General features: G+C 41.3%; 1 pseudogene across 1 annotated transcript; it reads left to right on the top strand.

Annotated features, from left to right (window-relative positions):
- Positions 1–12,158: 12,158 nt before the first annotated feature.
- LOC143605348 (peptidyl-prolyl cis-trans isomerase CYP19-3 pseudogene) lies at positions 12,159–14,386 on the top strand (annotated as a pseudogene). Its single transcript, XR_013148505.1, has 2 exons — positions 12,159–12,239; positions 13,670–14,386. The product of XR_013148505.1 is annotated as a peptidyl-prolyl cis-trans isomerase CYP19-3 pseudogene (transcript).
- The last annotated feature ends 1,218 nt before the right edge of the window (positions 14,387–15,604 follow it).

A 15,604-nucleotide genomic window follows, 5' to 3' on the forward strand; every position in this document is an offset into this window, starting at 1 on the left:
CCGACACAGGGCTTCCTTCTCATCCGATGACCACGGAGTGGTTTTCCGTTTCGTCCTTCCAGTCGAAGCCGAACCCGACCCGTCCGTTGCAACTTGTTTTTTCCGGTGGACGCGTCTTCTTTGTCCCGCAGCTTCACCTTCTGGTTCTTGTGTCTCCGGAACAACAAAGTTAGGAGACGGTTGTATGTTGGATGGTTGAAAGCCGGATGATTGTTGCGACCCCGAATAAAACATCGGTTGGTCCGGTGCCGACCAGAAATCGTCGTAACTGTAATCTGAATCTAGGTTTTGGTACCAATTTCCAGCCATGTTTTTAAAAAAAGGTTTGAAAGATGGGGTGATTTTGGGTTTTGGGTGTGGTATGTGATATTGGTATGTGATATTGGTTTTGGGTGGTATGTGATATTGGTTTTATAGAGAAAAAAAAATTTTTTTTTTAATAAACATAAAGAGCCCAACGGCTCTATTTACGCATTCCCAGGCTCCCTCACGCGCATTCCCAGCCGCGAGACCCCTTGCGCCTGCCTGGAAATCCGCGCTCGCGCCCCTCTCGCGCCCCTCTCGCGCCTCGGTGGTGTGGTGCTCGCGCCCCGGGGCGCGAGCGGATGGCCTCACGCGCCCCCTCTCGCGCTCCACACCCCTCAGCCTAATTGTGGCCCTCCGCCATTGTTTGTCAACAAACGTAATGATAATTATATATTATATTTCTACCACCAAGGGCTTATAGACTTAGTGGTAGTAAGGTGTTCTAATGAGTTAAACTCGAGTCTATAGTGGACACTGACATGGTGACATAGACTACTTGGGACAATTTTGCCGCCAAATTGGACAATGTCTATTCTCATGTTGTATACTTGTATAAAAATTAAATATAAATTATTTCACAAATTAAGTTCTTGTTTTGTTTGTGCTAATACCCCGGTAACTAAGGGCTGTGGACTAACCAAATACCTAATTGAACATTTCTTGCTCATGCTTGTACATTAAACTTTTATCAAACAAGTGAACGGTCATGAACATCTAGCCCAACTAAATTTTAAACATAAACCTTGAAGATAAAATATGACCTAAGGAAAAAAGATTATTTGTGTAATTTATTCTTCAATACATTATAACTAACTTATATGGGCCAAAACAGAACGCTGGATACTTGATTTGTGAAAATCTTACAATTAATAAGTTGATTCATCTCATGATTTGACAAACTTGAAAGTTTAGGTTAGCTCGGCATGTATACAACCGACCATTACATGGAAATATCTAAGAAGGATCCTAGCTACCTTTTTCAACCTATAGGTATGAATTCATGCAATAGTTGTTCTTGGATTTGACCAATTCAGTCATAACGAAGTTCAGTAATATAGTTTTTTCAACCTATAGGTGTGCGTTGTGGAAAACATGTTTACGTCCTTATTCATTTGCCTCCCCCTATATATATAAATCCAAGCATGCACCACACCAACATCAGGGCCAGAACACGTACATGCAGTTTCTGAAAATGAAGTTCAATAATATTGTTACCTTGTTCTTAGCGGTAATTTTTACACTTGTCTTGATTTCATCAGAAGCAAGAAACCTGCTTGGTCACAACTTTCCACAACGCGCTGGTATGTACTTCTGTACTTGCAAACCAAAGATATATGTAATTTTAACAAATTAAAACTAACGGGTATGCACGTTAACCGTTGGTAACGTTTAATCAGGTACCCGACTAGTCTGGCTCATCGGGTTGGGTATGTGACAAGATTTACAACATGGTATAGGACTAGGATAAACTCGTCCCGTTGGTATCCTATATATTTGGGATCATTTGAGGACATTATATTTTCTAGAACAAGAGTTTTAAATGAATAAACCCAGGGCCGATCATAAGGTGTGGCCGGCAACTTGACGGTCACAGACCCGACACCCCGCTAGGCCCGAATATTTTTTTTTTAAAAGAATTTATATGTATTTTTATTAAAACAATATGTATATTTAATGTTCAAACTAAATAAAGTAACTATTAGCTTAGTCTAGTGGCAAAAGAGTATTACTCTCAATCCAAAGGTTATGTGTTCTAGTCTCATTTGAGGCATGTTTAATTCTATTTTTATATAAAAAAAAGTTTTTTACACAACCCAAATTATAACCATATAAAAAATAAATTGTTTAAACCCAACAAAACACTCTTTTTACTTAAGGACCAAAATTTTTTTTGCCTTCGGCCTCTTTTTTTTTTTTTTTTTGATTTCTCAGAACCGACCCTGAATACATCATGTCACGTGGGATTTATTCTCGTAGAAATGGAGTATTCTCACTTGAATTTAACTCTAGACGTATATATATACATACTAATATGTATTTGAAATTTTGAATGTATGTACATTGATTATATCATTTTCATTTGTGTTTACTCCGACTTATGAACAAAATAAATGCGAAAGGTAGGGTCAGGCTTGCCCAGAGGGTATGTTGTCTGGGCCAACCGCCTTAGACCTTCCCATCCTCTAAGTGCATCATTCACCTCTTCTCGTGTGATCCGTCGGCAGTAGCAGTTATTCGATTGTTGTCGTTGAAAGTTTGTGTTGTCATGTTCTTCTTGGTAAGCTCTCCCATTGTTAAAAAGATCGTGGAAGTAGGTTTGCCATCTTAGCTTGATGTCCTGCTCCTTGACCAGTACATGCCCATCTGTATCCTTTATGAACTTCACCGGTCCTAGATCTTGCCTTCTACGCTCCCTGGCTTTGGCAATCTTAAACATAGCATGTTCCCCCTCTGAATGTATATATTCATAAATATATATATTCATACTACTAATATGTATTTGAATGTATGTTGATTATATTAATTTCTTTTGTTTTTACTTTTGACTTTTGAACAAACTTAAAGGGATACCTACGTCGCGGGGTAGGGGCAATTGTTACAAGGGCTGGAAACCACCGGGACAAAAAGATGATTGCCATCGCCTACAGAGACCATAAGGTTGGGTTGACCGGCGTACATCATAGATATGTTTAAGAGGACATATGTTTGGATCGAGTAATCTATTGCAACTATGTATGCTAGCTATAATACCAATAACGATGATGTGTCGTCGTCATTCATGTTGTATGTTGTTTAATGGTAATATTTGTTGTTTGAGGGGAAATTTAAATGTATGGAAATTCATGTAAGGCTTGTGATATTATTATATGTGTGCATGTAGTTGGACTGGTTATAAACTCGTAACATTCAAGGAAACATATGTGACATGTCTAATCTACGGGATCTTGATCCTTCTAACCGTGGTTTCTAATCTTTCTTTAGATAGATTAGATTCAAGGCAACTCATGATCTTAGTCATTTTCAGCAGTAGTTTGAATATTTAAGCTTGAAAAGTCAACAAATGATTAATCGGATATTCAGACAAGGGGGATTTAGAATTTTCATCTTAAACTGTTCTAATTTCCTCTTATTTTTAATTTATAATTTTAAAATGTCTTTGACTGAAATATATCTATTATAAATATACATATAATTGTGGCCCTCCGCCATTGTTTGTCAACAAACGTAATGATAATTATATATTATATTTCTACCACCAAGGGCTTATAGACTTAGTGGTAGTAAGGTGTTCTAATGAGTTAAACTCGAGTCTATAGTGGACACTGACATGGTGACATAGACTACTTGGGACAATTTTGCCGCCAAATTGGACAATGTCTATTCTCATGTTGTATACTTGTATAAAAATTAAATATAAATTATTTCACAAATTAAGTTCTTGTTTTGTTTGTGCTAATACCCCGGTAACTAAGGGCTGTGGACTAACCAAATACCTAATTGAACATTTCTTGCTCATGCTTGTACATTAAACTTTTATCAAACAAGTGAACGGTCATGAACATCTAGCCCAACTAAATTTTAAACATAAACCTTGAAGATAAAATATGACCTAAGGAAAAAAGATTATTTGTGTAATTTATTCTTCAATACATTATAACTAACTTATATGGGCCAAAACAGAACGCTGGATACTTGATTTGTGAAAATCTTACAATTAATAAGTTGATTCATCTCATGATTTGACAAACTTGAAAGTTTAGGTTAGCTCGGCATGTATACAACCGACCATTACATGGAAATATCTAAGAAGGATCCTAGCTACCTTTTTCAACCTATAGGTATGAATTCATGCAATAGTTGTTCTTGGATTTGACCAATTCAGTCATAACGAAGTTCAGTAATATAGTTTTTTCAACCTATAGGTGTGCGTTGTGGAAAACATGTTTACGTCCTTATTCATTTGCCTCCCCCTATATATATAAATCCAAGCATGCACCACACCAACATCAGGGCCTGAAGAGGTAGGTCCCGGCAGAGCCCAGTTGGACCCGCAAGACTCACCTTGAACAGGGACGTCTGCGCAATGACCAAATGCTCCAGCATGACCCACCATGCTCAATGAACCTTACGCGCAGTACGCCAGCTGTACCCGCAGGGAAAGCCTCCCAATGGTGAAGTACCCCGCCTGTTCCCGCAGCTGCGGATACAAGCCATCAGGGAAGGCTACCCGCACTAACAGCAAGGCTACACGCACAAGGCATTAGCCACTTCAGTAGTCACATGAAGGAATGAGCAAGGCGGGAATACTCCCGCCTAAATGAGCCAGTCCGTATGCTTTTGGAAGGTCTTTCGTACTATACCTACTAAGGTATGGGCGGAACAGACAATTTGACCAGAGCAGCCCATGAACCAATCACAGGGTGACAGCTCACCGACAACAATACGAGGAGGAGCACCCTCTAGTACTGCTTGTCACTATTAGCTGCTGTCTACTCACCAACCCTTACGATGGGACGTGCGCAGCCTACAGTTGGTGGAACAGTGCGTAGCCGGCAGTAAAGGAACAGTATACAGCCGACCTTTACTGTTGGCCGTAGCCTATCCACCAACCAGCAAGGCCTGTGCGTAGTCCACTGTTGGTGGAACAGGATTACTATTCAGCCGGCTGTACCTTCTAGGAAACCTACCTTCGGCTATAAATACTCCAACACCTTGGAATGGTAATGACATCATCTGATATCTCAATCTTATCTAGCAATCTCTTAATATACACTTATATTCAGAGCAATCTAGTCTGATTCTCACGCCGGAGGGTGGTCACAAGGAGGAACCCCCCCCCCTTCTCAGTGACGAGCTTACGGTGTCTGTTTTGCAGGTCTCCATAAGAACAACCTTCTCTGCTGGACCTCATCCTCGTGGGAAACATTACTTAACCCCCAGATTATCTATAATCTGCCCGTGGGTTCACTTAGTGTTTCTTCATTGGCGCCATCCGTGCATAAAAGCTAGAACTAATTTAGTTTTTTCAAAATTTCTGAAGAAATGGTTAACGTTACTCCGGTCCTAAGGCCAGTAACCGACCAAGAAACCCCGGTAACCACAACCCCAGCAACTGAGGGGAACACCGGCGGTTATACAATTCTTACGAACACTACCCCGACTACCCAAGCCGGGGCAAGTGCAGTAAATATTCCACTGGGGTTCACCGATGCCCAGTTGGAAAAACGAACGAGGGTCCCTCGCCAAACACTAGATCAAGTGAAGGCGTGGGCCGAAGCACGTCAGAGAGAGTTCCAAGCTGAATTGGATGAACGCTTGCGTTCAGTTCAACAGGCTGACGAATTCGGCAGTACTCGCCAACATCTCATTATGAACAGCGAGGGCGAGTACTCAGACGACGAGAGGGAATAATCCGATACCGACGCAAACCCTCGCCATAAGGCGAAAGGGAAGCGTAAGGAAACGGACTCCCAGCCGAAAAGGAATTTTGGGGAAGCTTTTAAACCAACGAATGCGGAGAGAAACCCGCGTGACTTCTCCAAAACTTTTAGGCCAACTGCTACAAATGCAGGAAAGTCGAAGTTCGCAAGGGACATTGCGGAAGCAATCGCCCCGAGAAGTGCCAAACAAATGTCCAACATTGGCACTTATGATGGTCTATCCGACCCAGACGACCACTTGAACAGATTCATTGCGGGGGCAACCGTCAGTAACTGGACGGAACCCACGTGGTGTTATATGTTCCAGATGACTCTGGTTGGAGCGGCCAGGGCATGGTTCAATCGTTTACCGGTCCACCACATATATGACTGGGCGGACTTTCAGAACAAGTTCAGCCAGCACTTCAGCCAACAGAGGAAATACACTGAAGAGCAGTGGACGATCCTCAACTGCGTTAGAGAGGAGGATGAATCTTTACTAGACTTCATTACCCGCTTCAACTCCAAAAAGCTAAGTCTCGGCAACATAAGTGAAGATCTGGTTCGCGCCGCTTTCATCCATGGCGCCGAATACCCAGAGCTTATCCGCACATTGACGGGTAAGGATGGCATGCCATCAACATGGGATGCCATCATGACGGCGGCCAAGCGCTTTGCCGAGACGGAGAAGCAACTGGGAAGGGATCTTCCCCATAGTACACACCTCTACACGCAGAGGACAAGAGAGAACAATGTTCGGATCGCCCGGCAGAACAAAAAGAGGAAGCTAGGTATCTGGCAGTCAAGGGTAAACTTTGACACCTCATCCAGCTCCCACCCTCTTGTTGGCGGAAGAAGTCACACACACCCTTCAAGCCAAAAGCACCGGTGGACGCCACTCACCAAAAGCGTCACGGAGATATTTGCCACTGAAAAGCTACCATGGCCAAAACCTCCGATGATCCGACAGCGACCTAATGCGGATCAGAGCAAATCCTGTGACTTCCACGGGACAAAAGGTCATGGTACAGAAGAGTGCACATCCTTGAAGGATATTGTTGAAGCATTCGTCAAGGATGGAAGACTGTCACACCTGGTGGCATCAATCAAGAAGGGTGGAAGGAACGACAACCGGTACCGAGGCAACGGACGAAAGCCCGTGGACATCTGCATCAACATGGTTCATGGTAACATCAGAGGAAGAAAAAGGCGAACGCCAGAACCATGTGCGTGGAAGGAAGCTGAGGTGCGCTTCCCGCGAGTGCCAGGAGGACCCAGCAAAGAAGGCCCTATCGTCATCAAAAGCCAGCTGGGGCACTACATTACTTCTCGCACTCTTGCTGACAACGGCGCCTCGTCAACGGTGATGTACAGGCAGTTCTTCGACAAGCTAGATGACGAAGACAAGGAACGCCTGGAAACGATCTGCGCCTCGATGGAAGGGTTTGATGGCAGCACAAACACCCCCCTGGGAATCCTATCTTTCCCCGTCACTCTTACAGATGGGAAACACTCCCGCACAGAAGATGTGGACTTTGTCGTGATGAGGAAGCCACACCACACATACGACATTCTCTTCGGGAGAGACGGGATGGCAAGATTCAACGCCGTGGTATCCTCAGTCCACGGCATGATGGGATGGCCAACAGCTGAGGGTGTAGCGATGATCACCGGCATTCCCCAGGTATGCATCGCATCTGTCTCATCTAAACCCAAACCAAAGATGGCTAAACCAACCATCACCGAACCAGAAAGATGGGCCTTCAACGGCAAGTACCCTGACCAGGCCGTTTCCATTGGCCCAACAATTGTTGATCCTACACGCACCTTACTCAAGCGCTTATTACAAAAAAACGCTGACATCTTCGCGTGGACACCAGCTGACATGACTGGTGTACCCCGAAGTAAGGCAGAGCATAAGCTCAAATGCGATCCGGCTGTTACGCCGATCGTACAAAAGCGCAGAGTAATGGGGCCAGAACAAACTAACGCGTGTAGAACCCAAGTCAAGGAACTCCTTGACGCAGGCATCGTACGCGTTAGTAGATATCAAACTTGGGTTGTAAATCCCGTTATGGTACCGAAGAATAACAAACAATGGCGCATGTGCATAGATTTCAAGGACTTGAACAAAGCATGCCCCAAAGATTGTTATCCGTTACCCGAAATTGATCTTAAGGTGGACTCGTTGGCACCATTCCGCCTTAAATGCTTCCTGGACGCGTATAAGGGGTACCATCAAATACACATGGCCGTTGATGATCAGGACAAAACCGCTTTTCGGACGCCCGATGGCACATTTTGTTACCAAATGATGCCATTCGGACTTAAGAATGCCGGGTCCACATACCAACGCCTGATGGACAACCAGTTTCATACCCAAATTGGGAGGAACTTGGAAGTCTACATGGATGACTTGGTCATCAAAAGCCCTGACCCAGAAGCGATGTTGAAAGACATCGAAGAGACTTTCAACACGCTCAGGAAGATAAACATGAAGCTCAACCCGAGCAAATGTGCCTTTGGAGTAGAAGAAGGGAAGTTCTTGGGGGTCATCGTCACTAAAGATGGCTTCAGAGCGAACCCTGAAAAGCTCGAAGCCATTATCAAAATGGAATCACCTACTACCATCAAACAGGCTCAGACGCTGAATGGACGACTAGTGGCACTTAATCGCTTTTTGGCAAACCACGCGGATAAGTCGTTTCCTTTCGTGTCAACGTTGAGAAACTGTTTAAAGAAAACGCACTTCCGTTGGACACCAGAAGCGGAAGCAGCTTTTCAGGAGATTCGGTCACGCTTGATCGAACTCCCAACACTCACAGCACCAGAAGCGGGAGAAGAATTAATCCTATACCTTTCCGCAACAGATAGAGCAACCGGGGCAGTCCTGCTAGTAGAGCGAAAAGGCATCCAGATGCCAATCTATTATGTCAGCCGTATCCTAACAGACGTAGAAACCCGGTACTCTACCCTCGAAAAATTAGTCTTAGCACTTATACACGCTTCACGCAGGTTAAGACGATATTTCCAGGGTCACCCAATCACCATTCTCTCCAACTTCAAACTTGCAAACGTTCTAGGCAAACCCGAGTTATCGGGACGCCTAGCCAAATGGGCAATTGAGTTGGGAGAATACGCGATAAAGTATAAGCCAAGACCAGCCATAAAAGGCCAGGTTCTGGCCGACTTTATTGCAGAAGTGCCTGCATCGCGGGAGAAAGAGTGCCAGGAAGAGGCTCAACCCTCTCCAGCACAAGACATCAATGATGTCTGGCGACTCTACACTTATGGGGCAGCCAATAACGAGGGTTCAGGCGCAGGGCTGAAACTAACCAACCCAGCAGGCCAAGAATACACTTACGCTATTCGACTGGATTTTCCAAGTACGAATAACGAAGCCGAGTATGAGGCATTCTTGGCTAGGCTGAGAATTGCGCGTAAGATGGGAGTGAAAAACTTGGAAGCCCACGTGGATTCCATGTTAGTAGCCAATCAAATCAACGGGACGTACACGGCCGTGAACGACACAATGGCCCTGTACCTCGCACAAGCAAAATCCCTTATGCGCGATTTCAATGACTGCAAAGTCATACACGTCAAGCGAAGTGAAAACAAATCTGCGGATGCGTTAAGCAAGCTTGCATCATTAGCCTTCACCCACTTAGGAAAGGATATCCGCATTGAACTCCTCGAGACACCTTCGGTCCCGCACAAGGAAATTTGTGTCATCCAAACCGGCACGGAAACGTGGATGACACCAATAATAAAATACCTTGCAGCAGGTACACTCCCAGAATCCAAAACACAGGCAAGAAAACTACGCTGTAAAGCACTGAATTATCAACTCATCGATGACATCCTTTACAGACGTAACTTTCTTGGCCCACTCTTAAGATGCGTGGACAACCAAGATGTTGACTACCTCCTAAGGGAAGTACACGAGGGCATCTGTGGAGTACACGCAGGTCCCCGCGCTGTTGTAGCTAAGCTAAACAACGCGGGATACTTTTGGCCGGGGATGCATACGGATGCACTGGCATACATCAGAAAATGCAGGTCTTGCCAGCTTTACGCACCCAACACGCACCGCCCGAAGAATGAACTTGTTCCAGTCACTTCTTCATGGCCATTTCAGAAGTGGGCCATCGATGTGACAGGCCCATTTCCTACAGCAGCAGGAAATGTTCAGTTCCTAGTGGTAGCCATCGACTACTTCACCAAGTGGATAGAAGCAAAACCCTTAGCCCAAACAACCGCAAAACATATCAAAAAATTTATTTGGGAATTTATTATTTGTCGTTTTGGACTTCCACAGAATTTGGTGAGCGATAACGGCACCAACTTTGCTGACAAGAAGCTACAACAGTGGCTGAAAGAACTTCAAATCACCCACACCTTTACCTCAGTGGCACACCCGCAAGGTAATGGTGAGGTGGAAAGAGCAAACAAGAGCATCGTCGAAGGCATCAAGAAAAGACTCTTGGAACACAGATCCGGCTGGGTGGACGAGCTTCCGCACGTCCTTTGGGCAAACAGAACGCTGAAGAAGGCCAGTACGGGAGAAACCCCGTTCAGCCTCACTTATGGCACGGAAGCCATGGTCCCGGTCGAAATTGGTTTACCCTCACCAAGGATCTTGATTCAGCCAGAAGACAATGATGCGGAAAGACGGTTGGATCTTATGCTGACCGAGGAACGCAGAGACTTAGCCGCAGTGCGTGAAGAGAACTACAAGCGACAAATGCAAAAGTACTACAACACGCGGGTAAAACTCTGCAACTTCAATGTAGGAGACTACATACTGCGTAACAACGAGGCTTCGAACCAAGAACGCCCAGGAAAGCTGGCCCCGGTCTGGGAAGGGCCATACATTATCAAAGAAGTCCCGGGAAAGGGCTCATACCGGCTCGAAAGGCTCGATGGCACTCCCATCCCAAGAACATGGAATGGAGCTCAATTACGCAAATGTTATATGTAGATCAATTCCAAACTTGTAAAGAAAAGGCCTAGAGCCACTTCTAATGGAAATGATTCTCCTTTCACAATGTGTTGATAACTTTACCTTTATACTTATGAACTTCCCACACTGGTGCCGGTATTCACCGCATAAATGGGAGAAGAAGTAAGTCGTTACGTGTGACATTTTCTCTCTCATTCACTCACAACCACATTAAAAAATTATAGAGTGTGAACAACGTTTTCCCATATTTATGAACAAAAGTTCCTTTATAACTTTTACTCACAATTACTTACAACTATTCTATATAATACAAAGAACTCACTCACGATATGACGATAATATGAAGGACACGTAAGGAATGCTCTAAAACATTCACATCGAATTTTCTATATCTATCTTTTCTATACAATATAGAGAACATAATAAATAAAACAACTAAAACACGACTACACTGGAATCTCTGTAATAAATAAAAGTTTATAAAGAACTAAAGTGCGCCTCTATACATACATACTCATATTTAACCCTCTATGTTTTGTTTGTGACTATATTAATAAAAAAAAGTTAACAAACGAATTGTTTATGAGTATTAGGGCTGTCACTTTTACCCAAAACCCAAAACCCGACCCGAGAAAACACGTACCCGAACCCGAACTAACCCGACCCAAAAAACCCGAACCCAAGAAAAGACTAACCCGAACCCGAACCGAAGTAATTCGGGTTGGTTCTGGGGTTTGATTTATAAGTTTCGGGTCAACCCGAATAAACTTTTTAGTTTTGGAATTAAATATATTTTTAGGTATAATAGACTTAGTATTAGCCACTAACGTTATCAGAAATTGGTCCTAATCGATTGTTGTCATTACAACTATTATAGATCCATTGTTTATTGTTAATTTATGTTTTTAGTTTATTACTAATAGCAACCGTTTATCGAACAATCAAATCATGCCCGATAGAAGACGATTATGGTTCAAGTTGGTTTTACTCTTATTTTGAATTGCTTTATCAAGTTATGCTAGTTTATTATTTGATTATTTGCTTACGAGCAAAGAATAATATGTTGTTTTAATTTTAGCATTTTTTTTTGTTTTTTGGTTTGTATTCTAGAATACTCGAAACCCGATTAACCTAACCCGAAAAAATCCGAACCCGAATTACCCGAACCCGAAAAACCCGTGAGAGATTCGGGTTGGGTTTCGGGTCAAGATTTAAAACTTTGAAACCCGAAGAACCCGACCCGAAAAACCCGAAACCCAAAAAACGAACCCGAAGAACACCCCTAATGATTATGATATAGATAGAGACGGAGAGTTGAGTGTAAAAGTTTTTTAAGAAGTAAACAAAAATTTCTTTGTATACGGAGGCTCCAACATGAATGCTCTAGAACGAAATACATTTGGCGAATGAGAGAAGTAAAAGGTAGAATAGGGTGATACATTAAACTAAAAGGGGGTGATACAGTAAACATATAGAAAGCTAAAACCCTAATAAAAACCCACGCCACTTATTTCTTGCTGAGGCATTTTCCAATTCAATCGCCATAAAAGGTATAATACTCTTATCTTTCGATTACCCTGTTTGAATCTGTCAATTTGAACACATATTGTGCGAATTTGAATCTGCCAGTTCTGTAATTTGTGCTTTCATGTTTGGATGTGTGCGCAATTTATACTTGCAGTAGTGTTTGGATGTGCGTTTAAACTGATTATAACGCCTTAGAGTATACTGATTATGATTTTCAATCGATTATCCCCAAAATTTGTAAAATTTGGGCTATGAAATTATGCCCAATAAGTAATTACTATAGTTATACTAACAGTTACACTGATTATAACTACATTTATATTTACTCTAGGTATACAAAGTAGAGGCTTTACTTTAGTTATACTAAAAATTAAGCTACTTACAGCATGCTGAGTGGGCTGTAAAAGAGTCGAGCCGGCGTGAGTTCAAGCTCGATCTCGAAATTAAACGTGGCAGCTCGGCTCAGCTTGAGCATGAGCTCGAAGTTTAACGAGCTTAAGATCTAGCCAACGAGCCGAGCTGAGCTTTAGCTTGGTTACAAAAATGTGCCAGCTCGGCTCAGGTCGTTTGAAATCAAATTTTTTTAGCTAGATTTATTCGAGCTTTCATCGAGCGAGCTACGAGTCGAGATACGGGCCTTGAGTTTTTTTGAACAGCCTAAGATGGGAACACCATCATCCCCCAGGTTTCTCCCAGATGATTTTCCACGGAATCCGGGGATAACTCCGCCTTTCTTTTGGATGATTTTTGTGTGTGGTGTACTCGTTTGGAAGAAATGGGAAGAAGTGGAATGAAACCATGATGTCATAGTTGTCAATAGCGAATATCGTCAATAGCGACGGCCTACCTATATGCTACGTCGCGATGGCAATGAAATAGTTCCCGCTATTTTGTGTTTAGCAGTAAGGTAGTATAAATTTTTTAAGGAAATAATTAGGGTTTTTATTCAGAAAATAAGCTTTTACGGTTCTAAAAAAAATGTTTTTACAATTTTTGATATTAAAAAAATTAAAAAAAAAATCTTGAATACCGCTTTTGACAACTATGCATGATGTTTGGGGAAAATGGGAAAATACCAGGAAAAGAAGGAAAAAGATGACGTGGCGTTGGTGTGTCAATCCAGATAAAATGAGGAAAATGGTACAATGTGTAGGACTCCCTATGCTCTTATAAGTTATAGCTAGATATGATTTATAAACTTTTGGCACCTCGTGGATTTTGCTATTCGCTGCGTACCATTTACTCGATAAACACATTTCTACTTTATCCTTACCCTAAAAGCAATGCTGTTGAAACCATCAGTGACAATACTCTTATTAGTTATGACATTTGCTTGTAGTATTTGGATCTTGGATTAGTATTTTTTGTGATTTAGTGATTGTTAGATGTTAGGATATTCAGTATGTTTAGATTAATTATATGACTAACCGGCAACCTTACATCAAATTTGCAGATTAGCTTACAAAAATGGCCAACCCAAAAGTTTTCTTTGACATACTTGTCGGAACAAAGAAAGCGGGCCGAGTTGTCATGGAACTATTCGCTGATGTCACCCCAAAAACCGCAGAAAATTTCCGTGCTCTTTGCACAGGTGAAAAGGGGATCGGGATTTCCGGGAAGCCGTTACACTACAAAGGGTCAGCATTCCACCGAATCATCCCGAATTTCATGTGCCAAGGAGGGGATTTCACGAGGGGTAACGGAACCGGGGGCGAGTCAATCTATGGTGCAAAGTTTGCTGATGAGAACTTTAAACTGAAGCACATGGGGCCTGGGACTCTTTCGATGGCTAATGCGGGCCCGAACACTAACGGGTCGCAGTTCTTTATATGCACCGCTAACACTTCGTGGCTGGATGGGAAGCATGTGGTGTTTGGTAAGGTTGTTGAGGGGTATAGTGTTGTGAAAGAGATGGAGGCGGTTGGATCTGATAGCGGGTCGTGCTCTTCAAAGGTTGTTATTGAAGATTGCGGTGAGGTTAAGGAGAATTGATTAATGATTATGAGAGGTTGTTTATGAGTTTGAATAATTATGTTTTGTAGCATGGATTATTGTTTGTGTTTTGTTAAGATCTGTGACTGATGTAAAATGGTGTTTTCAGTTTGAGGCCAAACCTGTTCTTGAACCTAACCATTTGGTTTACACAATTACACACCCCCTTGTGAACTGATTATAACACATACAACTATACAGATAACTGTTTGGTTTTTATTTTAAAGGGCTGGTCCTAACTAGACTTGTACATACCGTTAACCGGTTAGTGATCAACGGTCAACTAACTGGTTAATCGGGTTGGGTACTACCAGTTTTCAAGTGCAAAAACCCTAACCTCTATAACCGGCTTTGGGTATAATCGAACTGGTTAAGCGGTAAACAACTGGGAAAAAATATATGTGAAAATCCCATTAAATTTTGATACTTTTAACTAAATACAAGGTTCATGGTGTATTTTAGACATTTAGCCAATGTTGTAAAAATTGTTGGTCGCTAGTCAAGTGGTGGGGTATGGATGGACTATCAATTAATCGGGATTAATTGGATCGAACTTTAATGTATAATTTTCAGTTTTTATATACACTCATATTTTTATATGTAATTTTCAGTTTTATTATTGTTTATAGAATTCAAAACATTTTTTTTTATAATTTTAACTAAAGCAAAGTTCATGGTGTATTTTAGACATTTGGCTATAATAAATAAATACTTAAGATTAAATTGTAAATAATTTAATAAATAGGAAAGAAAAATTAGGGAATTTAAATTTGTTAGTTTTTTAGCGGTTTTTTAAACTCAAATATTTTTAGTATACTTGATAACATGCATGCTTTTTTTTAGGTTCATCTAGTTTTTATATTAATTATATTTTATTATTATTGATTTTACTTTTGTTGTTCCCAACTTAAATGCCATTTTATTTTTTTGAAATAAAGCATGTCCAAACTTTGTTATTAAATGCACAAAATGCTTTACTTTAGTAAAATTATAAAGATAGATATGGGGGCTTCATATGAATGCTTTTATACCTCACATATATATATAAAATAACTGAGAATGAGTATCATTACATAATTGTTAAATTATTTAAGAACTGTTAAACTAACGTTTTTTATAAAAAAATTTGTATGTTAATGTTATTTGAGTGTAGTTTTATTATTTTTTGTATATCTATATTTACGATTATAATTTTGAAAAGTAGTTTTTATACATATCTATGTTTTGTTTTACACCTATGTAAATTTGTTATACATAAATTTTACACATATGTAAACTTGTGATTAACATATGTAATAAATTTTTTTATATAAAATATGATAAAACTACTCGTAAATAATGTTAATATATAAAAAAATTAAAAAATGTTTGGTTGTTTAGAGTTTCTAAGAGTTCT

This window comes from Bidens hawaiensis, unplaced genomic scaffold (genome assembly GCF_021521415.1).
Source record: "Bidens hawaiensis isolate Kalapana, Puna unplaced genomic scaffold, B.hawaiensis_p1.1 tig00069130_1, whole genome shotgun sequence".
NCBI classification, from domain to species: Eukaryota; Viridiplantae; Streptophyta; class Magnoliopsida; order Asterales; family Asteraceae; genus Bidens; species Bidens hawaiensis.